The following is a 17,359-nucleotide window of genomic DNA, read 5'->3' on the forward strand; positions in this document are numbered from 1 at the left end:
TAGGAAGTAAAAATGCAAACACCTACGAGCGAACCTGGGAGCGCTGAGCCACCTGTAATATATATCAACCAATGCTGCTGCAATCTGCTGTATTCTGTGCTTTAGGCTTTATTCACACGGCCATCCACATCTTTTGCTATGGTCATGTGGATGTGCAGTACCCAAGAGTTGGGTACACCAGCATGTTCTATGCCCACTATATCCTTGCAGTTAAGTCTTGAGGTGATGTTTGATAAATGTGTAAAGTTATGATGTTATTGTTCATGTTTCTCCACTGTAAGGTATGTTCTGGCTATATTCTCCAGCCCCTGGTATATATGGGTCACCTAGCAACAGTCAGGGGAGTGTTTAGTCAGGTTTAGCTAGCTTGGCAGTATAAAAAGTAGAGATTGGGCTGAGTTAGGGGTCTGACCAGGCTTGGAGAGAGTCTAGTCCAGGGGATCCTGAGATGGAGACTGGGGAGGAAGAAGGAAACCATCTTCACTCCCAAGGCAGTGCGGTGGGAAGGAAAACATCTAAAGAGTGAGTACTAAGAGCCAAGTTATTCTGAGGAGCAAGTAGAAGAGAGAGATAGAGAAGGAGGAGGAAAGTTCATTAGGAAGAAACAGAAGTCAGAGTCAGAATAAAGAAATAAGTCAGAAACAGTCAGTTCGTTGTAATCACAGCCAGAGAAGTGTCAAGCCAGAAGGTCAAGATAGTAGAAAGTTAACCCTCACCTCCCAAGTCTACTCAAAGTGTTTGTCTACTGTCATAGTGTCTTAATGCACTTCAAGTAACTGTAATTCAAGTGTGTAACTGCTACCAAGAGAAGAACTTTTAATAAAACTGTTAAACTGTTTTCATCTTACAAGTTTGCTTCCTGGAGTGCTTCCCACCATCCATAGCAGCTGCACTGAGGTAGGACACTAAACCCACAGGACAGCCAGGACTACTACCCCCATTTTTGTTTAGTTCTCCAAATTTTTAATATTTTATTGTTTAGCTTGAAAGGGGTCCCTACTAGAGATTAGCGCTTGTCTTAAAAGATTCGGGTGTCGGCGGGGGAGAGCGGTGAGTTGCGGGAGTGAGCAGGGGGAATAGAGTGAGAGATCCCCCCCCCCCCCCCCCCCGTTCCTCCCCGGCCGCTCCCCGAATCTTTTGAGACGAGCGGGCAGGTACTCACATAAGGCACTACTCGCTCGAGTAGTTTGCCTTAGCAAGTACGCTCGCTCATCTCTAGTCCCTACCTGAATGCGATCTGGCGTCACGACAAACTAACATCTTCCCCTACCCGACTCCATGGGTAGCACACAATGAGAACTGCTAATAATTTTACAATTGTAGTTATATCAGTCCCAGATCTTATTTGTCATCTTGTCACAGCAAGCGGAAGAGCCACCGTGACTACCATCTCAATTTACCCTCGCTGCTTAACCTCTCCTAGGTCTGGGGCGCTGCAGATGCAACAACTGTAGTAACTGCCACTTGTACAGCTTCATGTGTAGATGCTTTTTCAGAGCATGCCATACTATTGGTTGATGAATTCCAAGTTCAAGGCTTGCTCTGGTTGTGGATTTTCTTGTGCTCCATTCGAAAGCGCCTCTTAATATTCTCTACATTTTCATGAGATGTGCACAGGTGACCAGTACTTTTCTGTTTGCATATGCAATCAAATTCAACAAATTTTCTATGCCACTTGTAAATTTGCCTGTGACGAAGTGGCTGTTTTTGGATTCGAAGCTGGAATTCACGTTGCGCTGGAAGAATGGATTCACACCTAGTAAATTCAAACACACAAAACGATTTCTCCTGTGGTGTCGCTATTTTCCTATAAATTGTAAATAGCAAAAAGCAGCGTTGTGGTGTGCCAGAAAATGGAACTCACTGATAAAAAAAACTTTGAACCTTCCTCTCTTTTCAGTGATGTACGGATTGTGTAGCTACCTGTTTTTTTTGTAGTTTGTTTGTACTTAAATCCCTGAATCTGCTCCATCTTTTTGAATAACACACCTATATATATATATATATATATATATATATATGGGTGTGTTATTCACCCATATATATATATATATATATATATATATATATATATATATATATATATGGGTGTGTTATTCAAAATGATGGAGCAGATTAAAGGATTTAAGTACAAACAAACTACAAGAAACAGGTAGGTACACAATATATGGATATATATATATATATATATATATATATATATATATATATATATATATATATATATATATATTAGATATATACACACACATATATGGGTATATATGGGTATATGATATGTGTGTCCAAGAAACATCTGATGTCACCTACTGTGATGCGATGCTTTTTGATGGCTGACATATAATTAATGGATGTACTCATGCCCCACAATTTAGGGCTCCTGTCCACGGGCGAATTTTCACTGTGTTCCCTGTGGCGATTATGGAAAGCGCAGCCCGCTTGTCCATGAGCGGAGAATCATTGCGATTCTCCGCTCGCGGCCGCCAATTCGCAGCCTATCTGACAGGTAGGCTCACCGCGGAGATCCATCTGCTGGCTCCTGCTGCCGGGTGGCAGCTCCCGCGGTGGAGATTCGCCGCAGGATTTCACAACGTTCGTGGATAGGCAGCCTAAATGTTAAATTTCTCTATGCAATCACGCAAAACAAAGTTTTTCAATTGGAATAACTTATAAAAATACTCCAATGTCTAGATATTGCTATTACATACTGAATTTTTTGGACTATGAGACTCACTTTTTAAGCTAATTTCACACAGGAGAGTACGATGTTCCTGTAGATGCAAAGCATGTTTGTGTTAAAACTGCCTTGCATCACTTTAGTAAAGAAGAGGATCGCAGAGTTTTTCTCATTGTTTTCAATGGGTAAACATCGCATTGCTCTCATGTGCACCTCGCATGCTGTGCAACGCTGTATCGGCCGCATTGAAAAACAATGGGCGATGCGATGTGTTCCCAAGAGAAGATAGGACATGCCACAAATTTTTTCCCATGTATGACCCCATTCAAAAGAATAAGGGTTCATATTCTTGCGAGATTTGTGTGTCTTGCAATGAACAAATCCCATGAGATTTTCCCAGCTGTGTGAAAACTGCCTTAGCAAAAAAAAAAATCTTGCTAAAAAGTGCCCGTGTCTTATACACTGAAATCCCCTATTCTGCAGATCCTCCCAAGTGCAGTAGTGCATAGTAATAGAGACCAAAGCTGGTGTGAAGGAGCTTTCTAATGTCATGTGACAAATCAGATGCCTGGGAGGAGTCCTACCTAGCCAGCAAGAAAGCGCTGCTGGGAAAGTATGAATTTCACAATCAATGTAACAGTCATTTTATACCCTTCATTAAAATGTGAAAGATGCCAGTGCGGAGCTATGTGTATATGTGTATTTATAGCATAGCAGCAGTGTGTGTAGCATAGCAGAACTGTGTGTGTGGCATAGGGCATGTGCATACTACAGCAGAGCTGTACACGTGTACTAAAGATAAGGACACACCAAATATAAGGCTTCACACACAGAATTGTTGGGAATTTCACCTGCATAATACAGTATTTTCAGCCGCATCTGTGATGGAACCTTTGGCCGGAGGTTCAGATGCAGATATGAAACTGCCCTTACTATGCTTGCCAATATTGTAAAGGATATGCCAAACAAGGCCGACCAATGATAGTTGTATGTGGGCATAGTAACAATCATTCATCCCCATACTGCAGGTTATCTACACTTGTTTTCTATATATATAAAATTGAATGTATGTCTGTATGCGTGCGTGCGTGTCTGTCTGTCTGTCTGTCTGTTTGTCCTTTATGCGCTACTACACTATTCATCCGATCGCCATGAAACTTTGGGAAGTTGTTAAGTACACTCCTGGGAAGATTATAGGCATAGTACAACTATCCTACGATAAATGGCGCGCGCGCGAGCGTCGTCGGAAGTTACGCCCCCCCCCCACGTAGATCGTTTGATTTCCATCACTGGATGTCTGACAGTTAAAGCTGCATTGTGACGTCATTAAGGCTCTATTATGACACGTACAGAGCCACGTAGATCGTTCGATTTCCATCATTGCCACTAATTCTCTCACTTCCCGATGTCGTAGAAACATGAAATTTGGCACGAGCATTGACTATGTCATAAATAGGAAAAGGTAATGGGTCCCAACTCGATTATTCAATTCTATGCGCAAAAGAATTAGCATCCAAATTTTACGTACGGAATCTAATTTTCTCGCTTCCCAATGTCATAAAAACTCGAAATTTGGTGTGAGCATTGATTATGTCATAAATAGGAAAAGCTAATGGGTCCCAACTCCATTATTCAATTCTATGCGCCAAAGAATTAGCGTCCAAATTTTACGTACGGAATCTAATTTTCTCGCTTCCCAATGTCATAGAAACTTAAAATTTGGCACGAGCATTGATTATGTCATAAATAGAAAAAGCTAATGCGTCCCAACTCGATTATTCAATTCTATGCGCAAAAGAATTAGCGTCCAAATTTTACGTACGGAATGTAATTTTCTCACTTTCCGGTGTCATAGAAACGTGAAATTTGGCACGAGCATTGATTATGTCATACATAGGAAAAGCTAATGGGTCCCAACTCGATTATTCAATTCTATGCGCAAAAGAATTAGCGTCCAAATTTTACGTACGGAATCTAATTTTCTCGCTTCCCAATGTCATAGAAACTTGAAATTTGGCACGAGCATTGAATATGTCACAAATAGGAAACGCTAATGGGTCCCAACTCGATTATTCAATTCTATGCGCAAAAGAATTAGTGTCCAAATTTTACGTACGGAATCTAATTTTCCCGCTTCCCAATGTCATAGAAACTCGAAATTTGGCACGAGCATTGAATATGTCATAAATAGGAAACGCTAATGGGTCCCAACTCGATTATTTAATTCTAGGCGCAAAAGAATTGGCGTCCACATTTTACGTACGGAATCGAATTTTCTCGCTTCCCGATGTAATAGAAACTTGAAATTTGGCACGAGCATTGATTATGTCATAAATAGGAAAAGTTAATGGGAAGTTGTTGAGTACACTCCTGGGAAGATTACTGGCATAGTACAACTATCCTACGATAGGTGGCGCGCGTGCGAGCGTCGTCGACAGTTATGCCCCCCCAGACAAAGATCGTTTGATTTCCATCTCAAGCACAAAAGCAAAAGGCATTACGAGCAACGGGATGCGTGTTCAACTACAAAATGATGCATCCGCCAAACATATCACAAGACAATTCCTGGATATTGTGAATGCTGAGGTAAAATAAAAGCTGTGCTGTGATTGGTTGCTATATATTATACCGCTGAGGTAAAATGAATGCTGCGCTGTGATTTGTTGCTATTTTTTATATTGCTGAGGCAGAATAAAAGTTGCGCTGTGATTGGTTGTTATTTCTCTTACTGCTGACGTAACATGAAAGCTGCACTGTGATTGGTTGTTATATTTTATACTGCTGAGGTAACATGAAAGCTGTCCTGTGATTGGGTGTTATATATTATAAAGCTGAGGTAACATGAAAGCTGCGCTGTGATTGGTTGTTATATATTATAAAGCTGAGGTAACATATAAGCTGCGCTGTGATTGGGTGTTATATATTATAAAGCTGAGGTAACATGAAAGCTGCGCTGTGATTGGTTGTTATATATTATACCAGTGAGGTAACATAAAAAAGCTGCGCTGTGATTGGTTGTTATCTAGATATATAAAAACGAATGTATGTATGTCTGTCTGTCTGTCTTCGCAGCAACGCGCGACGGGTAAGCTAGTTATGTTATATATTATATTGCCAACATATGCCCTGCCAGTGTGGCGCACTGTAGTGATACAGGGCAATCCACTGCTTTGCTAGTAGGGCTTGTATCCCTGTATGGTGTGGCACACTTATCAATGGCTGGTATCCTTCCTATCAGTTCATATGTGTAGACTATGTTTGCTGCAGTCACTCCTCCCCCAATCTGGGTTGAGTTGAGTGGCTGCACATTAGTCTGCACATGAACATTTAGCCCCTCCATATTGCATATGGCTTTCTGCATAGGGGACATGGCGATTTAGCCTGCCCTGCAGTTTATGCAGGTGATGCATATTTGGCTTCTTTTACATATAGTACTATACTACAAAACTATTTGAACGATAGGGGTGAGGGTCTTGCTTGCAAGTTTACAAGCTGAGGAAATTAGGGAAGACACAAAAAGTAAAATTGCTTGTTCTGTACAGTGGTCCAGGTGTCTTTTAAATAAATAGGGTAGTATACATTAAACTGCATGAGCCTTTGTGTATACAAATATGAGGTGCATCAATGTGTAAGGAATGAAGTAAGATGAAGGGGGTTAGATTCTGAGGGAAACTACAAAGGGTCAAACAGAGAAAAGTTAGATTTGGGGATGTGATGGGCTTCCATAAAAATGTGCTTTAAGGCATGCTTACAACTGTTGGTGTGGGGAATCAACCTAATTGTCCAAAGTAGTGCATTCTAAAGAACTGGTGCAGCTCAGGAAAAATCTTGGAGATGGGAGAAATTAACCACAACCACCATGGGTTTGTAACAAACAAGTCATCCCAGACAAATATAATTTCCTTCTATGATAGTATCACTGACTGGGTTGATCAGGGAAATGAGGTGGATATAGTATATCCTGACTTTAGTAAAGTATTTGACAAAGTATCTCATACAATACTTATTGAAAAAATGACCAAATATGGGATTGACGAGGCAACTGTTAGGTGGATTCAGAACTGGCTGAGTGATCTACTCAAAGAGTGGTCATAAATGGCTACACATCCAAGTGGGAGAATGTATCAAGCAGGGTACCACAAGGTTCTGTCCTAGGCCCAGTGTTGTTCAACATTTTTATAAATGATCTGAAGGAGGGAATTGATGGGAAACTAATCAAATTTACCGACAACACAAAGCTAGGAGAGATAGCTAACATTAGGGAAGAGTGAGCATTAAAAAAGATCTAGAAAAGCTTGAACAATGGGCGGTGACTAACAGAATGGTATTTAATAAGGAGAAATGCAAAGTCCTGCATCTGGGCAAGAAAAATGAAAAAAAGCATGTACAGAATCTGAGGAATTGGGCTAAGCAGCAGCAGATGCAGCAGCCAAAAAGGCAAACCCAATTCTGGGATGTTTTAAGAGAAGCATAGAGTCTAGATCACATGAGGTAATCCCCCTCTACTCTTCCTTAGTCAGACCTCATCTGCAATACTGTGTACAGTTTGTGGCACCCCACTTTAAAAAAAACAGACAAACTGGAGCAAGTTCGGAGAAGAGTTACCAAGATGGTGAGCGCTCCGCAAATCATGTCCTATGAGGAACGGTTAAAGGAACTGGAAATGTTTAGCTTACAAAAAAGAAGGCTCAAAGGAGACTTAATAGCGGATTACAAATATCTGAAAGGCTGTCATAGTGCAGAGGGATCAGCCCTATTCTCATTTGCACAAGGAAAGACTAGAAGCAATGAGATGAAACTGAAAGGGAGGAGACACAAATTAGATATTTAAAAAAATGTTTTGACAGTGAGGGTGATCAATGAGTGGAACAGGTTACAGGAGGTGGTGAGTTCTCCTTCAATGGAAGTGTTCAAACAAAGGCTGGACAAATATCTATCTGAGATGGTTTAGTGAATCTTGCACTGAGCAGGGGGGTGGACCAGATGACACTGGAAGTCCCTTCTAACTCCACTATTCTATGATTCTATGAGTAGGAGATTCAGATTAAAGAGGTACTTAAGGTGCCTTTTTATATGGGGCAAATATCTTATGAAATAGCTCATCTAAAAACCAAGCGACTTTCAGGCCGTGTAAAGAGGAGTTGTTCAATCTTCAATTAACTGCCTGTTTACTATGAATAGAGATGAGTAGGCCAGAATGGCTCTACCTCCAATCACAGACTGGCTATCGCTCCTATAGAAGCACAGGAGTGATAGTCGCTGGCACAGCTCTTGGCCGCTAATGCACTAGACAATCGTCCCGTGTATTTAAGGTTCGACTATTTCTCTGAGTCCCGAATCAACAGCCATTTGTATGGGTCTAAGGGCTCCTACCCACTTGCGTTTTTTTAACGCTGCATTACCGCATGTCAATGGGACTTTCTAATGTTAAAAACTCATTGCACAAAAATCGCAAAGCACAAACCTGCGATACGTTTTTAACATTAGGAAGCCCCATTGACATTTGCGTAAAAAAAAACACAAGTGGGTAGGAGCCCTTCGGCTATGTTCACATAGTGTAAATCAATGCTTGTTTGTTTTATGTGGATTTCAATGAAAATCCGCATCAGAAATCTGCATGGTTTTCATTTGTTTGAACCGTTGATCCACAATAGTCCAAATCCACTTTTTTTTTCTGACTGTAGACTTTAAGTCCCAATGTGGAAAACATTTCCATTAAAACTAACAAATCTGTGTGACTAATACCATGTGAACATGGCCTTAATGTGCAACATGAGTTTGTATACTGGTCTAGTAGTTCAAATCCATGAAAGACTCTACTTCTAGATAGAACACCTCACTTCTACCTTTTTAGGGTACATGCACAAAGGCTTTAAAGTTGCACCAAGATTCTTGTGCACAACTTGGAACAGACAGCACACAGACAAGAATAGGACATGCTGCAATTTTTTTCTTTTTACTTAGACTATTTGAGTTAAAAACAAAGGCTATGTGTAGAGATGAGCGAGCATGCTCGGTAAGGGCATTTACTCGAGAGAGCAACGCTATTTTCGAGTAACTGCATGCTTGTCGGAGAAAATTCGGGGGGGCCGTGGGGGGAACCGGGAAGAGAGTGAGAGATCTCTCTCCACCCCGCTCCCCTCCACAACCCCGCGCTCACCCCCGTGCCCCCCCCCCCCCCCGAATTTTCTTCAATGAGCATGCAGTTACTCGAAAATAGCGTTGCTCTCTTGAGTAAATGCCCTTACCGAGCATGCTCACTCATCTCTACCCACGTGCAAACACCAATGCAAAAGAATGGGTGCTGTTTCCGTTTGATTTTCGGTCCAAAAATTCGGACGGTAAAAATTCCATATGCATGTACACTTACTGGTTGGTGGCCTCTATCACCAATGTACTTGTGTGTGAAACAATCCAGCTCACAATTATGCATCCCCTATACATCTGTGTGCGCTGTGCCTATATGTATATATACAAGTATTTAAAAATTGAATACCCAAATACTAAACCAGTTCGGTCCTGATGTATGTGTCTGCGGAGAAGTACAAATAACACATCTTATAACAACAGGGACCTTATTTAGGAAAGAAGTGACAACAAAATAATAGATAATTAAAGGATAATAGTCCCCTGTAACAAAGATATATGTGCCCAAACAATGCTCCTTTTGCAAACTACATGTTTAGCAAAGTTCAAGCATTCATTTTCGTAGCGGGAGCCGGTAATTCTGACACATAGCTCTTCTTTATTGACATAGTTTCCAGCAATAACAAAAGACAATACAACTGTGTGTCCAATTAAGAAAAAAAATCTCTGCAGAATAGCATCTTGCAGATGTAATTGTTACATAAGTGACGTTTCCTTTGATGAGATAAGTGCTGCAGCGAGCACTGTACAGATGTAGGGTGTACAGTTATTAAAATAATGCTGCACAAGGTGGTTCAAACAAAGGACCACATAGGGTGTTATGACAATGGCAATCACAGCGTAAACCATCATTCACGATGCATCATTATATTTTGTGTATGCAAGTAGATCTCTTTTTTGTTTTATGTATATATATCGATTTTAAGACAAACATTGTTACTGTTTTTTCAGCTAGGACTACTGAAATTGTAGTAAAAAGTAATATACACATATTCCACACTTTTCTTCATAGGATATGTCAATTACATTACTGTCAATAAAAGTGCAATTAAAAATGGATCCTAATTGTGTTCAGCTGAATAATCGATGAGCACTCCTATATCTGTATGCAGCTTACTGATTGGAATTGTGGTCCCTTAGATAAACTCTATCAATTTGCTTAACTGTGTAAGTTCAGGCAGGAAATAGAGTTGAAATAGAAAAAGATTAATTCATACATATGCTTTCAAAAAGAATATAGTCCTGTAATGTAGTACTGTAAAAGAATGGCTACATAGATGATTACCTCCCATGAGGTAGTAAAAAAAGGAGCCACAGAGCATGGTAAAGCATATTCTAGAATAGTGGAAGTTCAGCTGTAATGAAGCTTGCAGAATTTATAGTAAAACATTATGAAAGTCTACAGTCTAATATTGTGATGGGATAACCATGAGGGAAAAAAGGATGAGTAGCGGGCTGTAAATTTTAAATCAAGAACGCTACCGTAAGATGCACCTTCCATCATTTGTGTCTGAACATAAAATTGTACAGTACATAGCCATGTAAATGAGATCTAGGGCATGTCTACCTATTATAAATCTTTTTTTTTTTTTTTTCAAATCCATTTTTATTGGAGTTTTCATGTATTAATAAAGACAGACAGGTGAAGTCAAAAGATTAGCAGGTTGTCAAGCTTATAACAAACATATGAAACATTATGAACCGAAGTGCTCACCCGGGGGGGGTGTTGGTGAGGGCCAAGCTGCCCCATCCTGGTGTAGCCAGTCAAGGTCCCCCCTGGGGAGCATAACCGCTGGTCCGCCACAGGGTGACGGGCCGCCAACAAAGACAGGACAGTGGGGGATGGGGGTGATGGGGTGGGGGGAACGGGGGAAGGGCTGAAGGACTTGGGTAGGGAGCGGGGTGGTCACCGTGGTTGTTGGTAGTTTTATACGAAGTCTAGGAGGCCCTGCTTGGTCGCAGTGGCTCACAGGGGTCAGAGTAGGAGCCGACCTCCACGCACCCGCCCGGCCCACCACACCCAGCCGAACCAGGACCCCCAGTCTGAGGGATTAGAATTTGTTTCTCAGCACTCGCCAGGGGGACCAAATTTTGTGGTATTTATGGTGGGTTCCATTTGACCAGCTGACCAGTTCCTCCAAGCTAGCAATAAGGTCAACCCTGTCTCTCCACTGCAGCAGCGAGGGAGAGGTTTGTTGGCGCCAATGCAGTGGGATGAGAGCCTTGGCTGCGTCAATGAGGAAGGCCAGAAGTTGGTGTTTAAGTGGGTGGAAGGCAGAGGAGGGCTTCCACAGGAGAACCAATTCCGGGGAAAGTTTCAAAGATGGGGATAGCATCTTCAAGATTACCTCAACGTCATTCCAAAAAGGGGAAACCAGCGGGCAGCTCCACCACAGGTGTAGGTAGGAGCCGGTACCCCCGTCACATCTCCAGCACCTTCCGTGCGGGGCCAGTGCGTGGTCAAACAACCATTGCGGGGTCCTGTACCACCTCGCCAGGAGCTTGTAGTGGCTCTCCTGGGAGGTGACACAAAGGGAGAGGCCAAAGGCCATCCGCAAAATCAATCCAGTGTCACTCTGGGAGAGGGAGATGTGGAGCTCCCTCTCCCAAGAGGTCAGAAAAGCCGGTTTTGAAGATGAGGGGGGTGAGATAAAATGCTTACGTAGAAAAGCTATTTTCCTGTTAGACCCCCTAACTCCCAGTAAGGCTGATTCAAAATCAGATCTTGGTCTAGTAGACTTGAATTTTGAGATGAAATCCCCAAGTACTTTGGTTATGTGAAGGGACTGTAATGGGTGGGGAGTCCAGCAAGGGAGAAGCTCTCGGACAATTTCGCTAGGAGGCCTATGTGCCAAAACCTGGATATCACTGATTTTCCTATCTTTGAAAAGACTCCAGACGCCGGCAGAACACGGGTCAAGTGGCAGGTCCATAATTCTATATAGAGCGCTCATAGGGGCACAGGGGGATGGAGATGGAGCCAAGCCCTCTCTCATGCTGTTCCAGGCCTCGAATGGGCCTCTAAGTAGGGGGTCCCCCCTTGCCCTCCTCAAGCCTCCCCTGTCCGGATACCACAGGTCCTCTCTGAGAGTCGGGCCGTAGGTCCTCTCAGCTAGGGAAAAAATTATGCCATCTCCACTAGGGAGAGCCAACTCCATCCAGTATTGGAGCTGAGAGGCTAAGTAAAATTCCTGGACGCATGGCAAACCAATACCGCCCTCGTCAGTCCTCTTAACCAGGAGGCAGTTTGCTAATCTGGGTCTTTTCCTTTTCCAAACATAGTCTGAAAAGATTGTACGGATAGCCTTAAAAAATCCATTGGGGAGATGAATTGGGAGAAGGCGGATCTGGTAAAGGATCACTGGCAACACGTAGGATTTTAAAACATTTTTCCTGCCCAGCCAGGAGATCAAGGGCTGGTCGTAGGCACCCAGCAGGTTTTTAACTTTTATCAGGAGCGGGTCAAAGTTGGCAGAGAACAAGTCCTCAGTCCTTTTGGTAATTTTTACACCTAAAAAGTCAATCCGGGTTTCAGACCAAGCAAAGGGAGTTGAGGTTCTAATGACTCTGCTTTGGGGTAAGGGAATAGAAATGTTAAGGACAATGGACTTCGAAAAATTTGTTTTGAAATTTGATAAGGAGCCGAATTCCTCTAGAAGCCTGACCAGGGAAGGAAGGCCCGAACTCGGGTTGGTGATCAGAAACACGATGTCGTCGGCAAAGGCAGCCAGCGACATCTCTGCTCTATTGATTTTCAGTCCCTGGATCTCCGGATCTTCTCTAATTTTTTGAAGGAAGGGTTCTAATGTTAGAATGAAGAGGGAGGGAGAGAGGGGGCAACCCTGGCGGGTGCCGTTTTTGATGTTGAAGGGAGGAGACAGGGAATCATTAATTTTCAGTCTGGCATAGGGCATAGCGTAAAGGGAGAATATTGCTGCGACGAACCCCGGAGGGATGCCGTAGTGCAACAGGACCAATTCCATGTACCCCCAATCCACCCTGTCGAATGCTTTTTCCGCATCCGTACTTACTAAAGCCAGGGGGATACTATGGGTCTGGGCAAATCTTGAAGCATGTAAAAGTTTTAAACAATTGTCTTTACCCTCCCTCCCTTTTATGAAGCCGGTTTGTTCTACATTTATAAGGATTGGGAGGTGAGGCTCTAGTCTTTTGGCTAAAAGCTTTGCCCAGAGTTTTATGTCCTGATTGATCAATGAAATTGGCCTGTAACCACCACACCCCTCCGGGTCCTTGCCCTCCTTTAAAACCAGGGTAATGTGGGCCTCCTGAGCCTGCTTCGGTAGGGGGTTGCCCTGAAGAAGGGAATTAAAAAACTCTGTGAGCCGGGGAATAAGAGTTTGTTTAAATGCTTTGTAGTAGGTAAGAGGGAAGCCGTCGGGGCCAGGGCTCTTCCCAGGAGGGCAGGAGGACAGCAGATCTTCTGTCTCACGCATAGTGATAGGGATTAATAGTTCTTCTGCCTCTGCATCCCCAATTTTTGGAAGCTTCAGCTTATTGAGAAAGGCTTTAATCCTGTCACTAGAGGAAGCTGGGGCCTCAGGGGTATTAGAACACTCCAGATTGTATAGCTGAGCATAAAAGGCCTGGAATGCTTTTGCAATCTCAAGTGTCGAGGTGACTTTGGATCCCGAGGAGGTGATAATAGATTTAATAGAGTTTCTAGAGCGGGCCTTCTTAATCATGGAGGACATAAGTTTACTACCCTTGTTGCCCTGTGAATAGATTGTGTGTTTAAAGTGGAGATGTTTCTTGTTAAACTTAGAATCTAGGGATAGTTTGAGGTCTTTTCTCAGGGCAATGAGTTCGTCCAGGATATTTTTCTTAAGGGAGGACTTGGCGGATTGTTCCAGTTTAGAAATTTGTTGGAGTTTTTCATCAATCTCCCTCTGTTGTTTTTTCTTGGCTCGTGAGCCAAGAGCGATTAGCAAGCCTCTGGAGAAGGCCTTATGGGCCTCCCACACTATCGGGACCGAGAGATCTGGTGTTTTGTTTAGTTGGAAGTATTCTACTAATTGAGCATTGATTTGTTCTCTATCACTCTCTAGGTCCAGCAAAGAGGGGTTTAGTCTCCATCTCCACTCCCGGGGGGTAGATAGAGAGGGACCAAGTTCGACATGCACTGGTGCGTGGTCAGAAATGGTTATGGGGTCTATGCTAGCTTTTTGAACTGCGGCTAATAGGGAGGAGGACACGAAGATATAATCCAGGCGTTGGAACGAAGAGTGGACCGAGGAGTAATAAGTGTAATCCTTAGTGGAGGGGGATCGGTATCGCCATGCGTCCACGACCCCCAGATCCGCAAGACTGCGAGCTAGTCTCCTCAGCCTGACCTGAGATACCTGTGATCTGCCAACCGACGAGTCCAGTAGGGGGCAAAGGGTGACGTTAAAATCTCCCCCGAGGAGGATAGGGCTAGTAGCGAAATGTCCGAGAGTCTCTAGCTGCTTAGTCAGCCACGGTACTTGATCCTTATTAGGGGCATATAGGTTGGCTATGGTCAGTTTGGTATTGTTTAAAGTGCCCCTCAAAAAAAGGACCCTGCCCTCTTCATCAGAGTACTGGGCCTCACAGGAGAAGGTGACGGATTTATGGAAAAAGATGGAAACACCCTTAGAGGATGACGTTGGGTGGGAACTATGGAACCCTAATGGGAATTGCTTCCCAGGTAGGGAAAGGCATTTACTCCCCTTAAAGTGGGTCTCCTGTAAAAAAAACACCCCAGAGCCATACCTTTTTAGAAGGAGACTGAGGTGATGTCTCTTGGAGGGCGAATTCAGGCCTCGGACGTTGAACGTGGTGAGCCGAAGCGGGTCGGGCATGGAGCTCAGGAAAGCGTGTCAATACTGTTCAACTAGCGAAGCTGAAAGAAATTTTTGTTAGTTGGTCACGTAGTTTAGAAGAGCTTCTGAAAAGCCACGGAAACCTAGTGGTTTGAGGTTTAGAGAGAAGGAGGGAGGGAAGGGAAAAACACTAGGAAAGTGGGACAGGGTTGGGAAGGGGAAGACAAATGTACTTTTTGAATAAAGCAAAAGAAATCCTTAATCAACAGGTACTGTTAAAGGCAAACCTGAGAAAGGCTGGGTTGCCTTTGGGTGGAGGCGGGTCCCCAGAGCTGCCAAAAAGCAGAGGGCAAAACTGGTCGCACAGCCTGAAAAGGTAGGCACCCAAAGGAACCCTAACATTTAAAGGACAGTCAAATAACGTAATTGCAAACCATAAGTGCAGAGCAGGTTAAATAACGTTTAACAGAGAGCAGGGAAGCAGTACGGGCGTATCAGTAACCAAAAAGAGGTTGAAGCCGGAGGGAGACGGGAAAGTCCTCGCGGGTGAACACCATTAGCTGCGGAAACTTCCACAGCCTGTCTCATCCGCGAGAGAATTTAAGCCGGGGTCGGACTGGCGACAGGAATCAAGTGTCCAAATTCGGGGTGTCTTTGTTCTTTTTTTTCTTGCTTCTGGGCGATTTGGTAGAACTTGCCTGCTGCCAGGACTCAGGAGGCATCAGCCTGGGAAGCTGGGGAAAATCCGGGAGAGGGAGCCAGGACGGGATATCCATTGGGTCTAGCTCCAGGAAGGCCCAAGAGTCCCTGAGATCCTCTGGGGATCTGATGGAAAGTCTGCGGCCCTTGTGGGTGATACCCAGGCCGAAAGGGAAGAGCCAGGCGTATCTTATGTTCTTGGCTCTAAGGGCTTCCAGCAGCGGGCGAAGGAGGCGACGCTTTGTCAAGGTAGATGGGGCCAGATCCTGGAAGATCTGAAGGGAAGCATCTCCGTATCTTAAATCCTTCCGGGATCTAGCAGCCTTCAGGATGTCAAAGGCGTCTTGGAAGGACAAAACTTTGCAAATGATGTCCCTGGGAATATCTGAGGGCGAGGAGGGGGGGGGTCTGAGGGCCCTGTGAATACGTTCAATCTGGACCGAGTTGGCTCTTTCCGCTCCCAATAGAAGTTGAAAAATCTCACCAGCAACTTTGGGGAGGATATCCGTAGCCCAGGACTCGGGGAGGCCTTTAATGCGGATATTGGAGCGCCTGTTACGGTTCTCCAGATCTTCCTGCATTAGTAATGCACGGTTGAGATGATCGCGCTGTTCTTCTAAGGCTTTGGAGAGGGCAATCGAATGGTTAATGACAGAAGCTGTAGAGGTTTCTAAGTCCTCCACTCTGCGCCCCATATGCTTGAGATCGTCCTTTATCTCGGCCAGGTCGGATATAACAGGGTGCAGGGCGCTATTAATTAGCTCCCTCATGAAGCTTTTGGTGATTTCTTCTCTTCCCTCCCCGTCGGAGAAATCATCCCCCTCTGCCTCCTTACTGTTAGAAGCTGCAGCCTCGTGGGCCGGCGCCATCTTAGTGAGCGGGTGGGGAGAACGGGCGCCGCGTTCTTTGAAGAAGCGCTGCATCTCCGTCTGGTTTTTTTGAGGACGAGGGGTTCCCTGGAGGTCTCCGGTCTTTTCTCTGCTGCTCTTCCGCATGTCCGCTCAAAATAGCCGCTGTCGGGTCCGGGAAGGGTGCCGTGCCGAACGGAGCTCTCTGCTCAAGCGGCCATCATGTTCAGCGGTCAGGCTCCGCCCCGCCTATTATAAATCTTAACCCTTTCCAATCCAATTTGTATCCCGATTTTCCTGGGGGCTTACTCTTTTTCTGATGTTATACAATGGCGCTATCTGCTGGCTAAAGCCAGTACTGCATGAGGTGACATGTTGGATAGGCTCCGACAGCAGAGAGGCTGGCAATATACAGTAAGAGAACACCGAAGGATGTCTTCCAACATCAGAGCTGTACAGCCTTAAATCATAATGTCTTCAGACATCAGACAGTGGATTGGCATGGGTTAATGTAAAGGTCCATTTACACGGAGCAATGATCGCTCACACGACAGTTTGAGTGACAGCTTTGAGCGATCATTTTGCATAAACTATCAAGTAGCTACTCAGCTACTTAATAGCGATTTAGTGTGCAAATGAAGCCTTTAGCCGAATGCAGTTAATAGCCAAGGGCTCTTATCTGCTTTCAGTTCCTTTGTTCTCCGACGAGAAACAGTGCTATCAGCACTACCCGTGGAGAACTCTTGATAAGGCCAAACGATTATTCTTAGGTTAGCCTGAATTTAACGATCAACTAGCAGTGCACGAAAAGTGCACGATGGGCGAGCGTTCAGACGCAACGATTATCGCTCAGACGATCGCTTTTTAGCGATTTTTGAACGATCATCGCTCTGTGTAAATGGGCCTTAAGTTTGTATAGGCTATTTGCATATAAATCACAAACCACTGGTCTGATTCAAGTTTCATGAGGTCCCTATGATCCTCCGAATTTGGATCAGTAAACCCGCGGTCAGGCCAGGACACTTATGTGTATTACCGAAGCAGAAACATGGCCATAATATGCATGTCTGAAATCGGCCTTGGTCAAACCTATTATAATTATTATGTAATGTATATATAAATCTCTAACTATGACACAACGCAACGTCTGTCTGTTCGCTTATAATTTGAGAACTGCTAGTCCGTTT

At 44.0% G+C, this 17,359-nt stretch overlaps 1 protein-coding gene across 1 annotated transcript in view; it reads left to right on the top strand.

The window, feature by feature from the left end:
• The first annotated feature begins 425 nt into the window (after positions 1–425).
• Positions 426–17,359, top strand: part of EPB41L3 (erythrocyte membrane protein band 4.1 like 3) — a 213,437-nt gene continuing 196,503 nt past the window's right edge. The window contains exon 1 of the mRNA XM_066579582.1: positions 426–522. The gene's annotated coding sequence lies outside the window, so the exon portion shown is untranslated. The remainder of the gene's footprint in view (positions 523–17,359) is intronic.

This window comes from Eleutherodactylus coqui, chromosome 9 (assembly GCF_035609145.1).
Source record: "Eleutherodactylus coqui strain aEleCoq1 chromosome 9, aEleCoq1.hap1, whole genome shotgun sequence".
Lineage (NCBI taxonomy): Eukaryota > Metazoa > Chordata > Amphibia > Anura > Eleutherodactylidae > Eleutherodactylus > Eleutherodactylus coqui.